The following is a 1,683-nucleotide window of genomic DNA, read 5'->3' on the forward strand; positions in this document are numbered from 1 at the left end:
CCGTGGCCATTGCATTGTGTCTGGTGTGTAGGTACCCAGACACTTAGAACGCTTGCGCGGAAAGCAAACTCGATCGTTGTACACTTTGATGGGCAACCATCACTGTGTCTCCGTGCCGTGCTAGATCTCCCCTAGCCGTAAGGCACTTTGAACGCCCCTTCGACGACGAGTTACAAGAGTGTGGTATGTGTCATAATCTGGTGAAGCTTTCTGCATGTGATGTGCCTTGTGTGGATCCGTGGCCATTGCATTGTGTCTGGTGTGTAGGTACCCAGACACTTAAGCAAACTCGATCGTTGTACACTGTGATGGGCGAGCATCACTGTGTCTCCGTGCCGTGTAAGAGCTCCCCTGGCCATCAGGCACTTGAAAGGTCCTTCGACGACGAGTTACAATAGTGGTGTGTTAGATACGTCAGGTGATGGTATCTACTGTTGTGCAATACGTATCCGGCCACGGCACGGAACGAACGGGAACTGTGGTGCAGACATACAAAGAGTTAAGCCTATTAGTCATTAACTCTAAGGACGGGGCCATGGGGCGGTACGCAAAGGATACGGATGAGCGAGTATGCAGGCCCAATACTCAATAGCTCGATCCGATCCAAGCACATGAGTTGACTGCGGCGCCAGGTTAACCAATGTGCTAGATTCTATTTGGCCAGTAGAATCTTGTGTCTTATGCGATTTGATACCAAGACACCAGAACGAAAGTTAGTTGAAGAGTTATTAAACTCTTATGAAGTATGGTTGTGCAATCACAACTTATGACTTTAACCTATAAAGTGGATATGGACTTGCAATTATAACATGGAATCTCTACACACCCCATGAGCTCGATCCAATCCACGCACACGAGTTGCCTGAGTAGCGACAGGTATACCGATGTGCAATACGTATCCGGCCACGGCACGGAACGAACGGGAACTGTGGTGCAGACATACAAAGAGTTAAGCCTACTAGTCATTAACTCTAAGGACGGGGCCATGGGGCGGTACGCAAAGGATACGGATGAGCGAGTATGCAGGCCCAATACTCAATAGCTCGATCCGATCCAAGCACATGAGTTGACTGCGGCGCCAGGTTAACCAATGTGCTAGATTCTATTTGGCCAGTAGAATCTTGTGTCTTACGCGATTTGATACCAAGACACCAGAACGAAAGTTAGTTGAAGAGTGATTAAACTCTTATGAAGAATGGTTGTGCAATCACAACTTATGACTTTAACCTATAAAGTGGATATGGACTATCAATTATAACATGGGGCACACACCATGTTCTCGATCCAATCCACGCACACGAGTTGCCTGAGTAGCGACAGGTATACCGATGTGCAATACGTATCCGGCCATAGGCACGGAACGAACAGGAACTGTGGTGCAGACATACAAGGGCCATGGGGCGGTACGCAAAGGATACGGATGAGCGAGTATGCAGGCCCAATACTCAATAGCTCGATCCGATCCAAGCACATGAGTTGACTGCGGCGCCAGGTTAACCGATGTGCTAAGAGAGTTGTTCCTGGGCCTTCAAAGTGACTTCAAAACTATCTTAGCGAATGGTGGCCATGGGCGTAGACATGAGCCACAAGTCACAAGGCCTGGGACTATTGGGTAATAAAGACAACTTAGTCAGAAAGTTAGTCTTTGGACGTACCACCGGGATTGTGTTACATTGGGAACCT

Source organism: Anopheles funestus (assembly GCF_943734845.2).
Source record: "Anopheles funestus chromosome X unlocalized genomic scaffold, idAnoFuneDA-416_04 X_unloc_165, whole genome shotgun sequence".
NCBI classification, from domain to species: Eukaryota; Metazoa; Arthropoda; class Insecta; order Diptera; family Culicidae; genus Anopheles; species Anopheles funestus.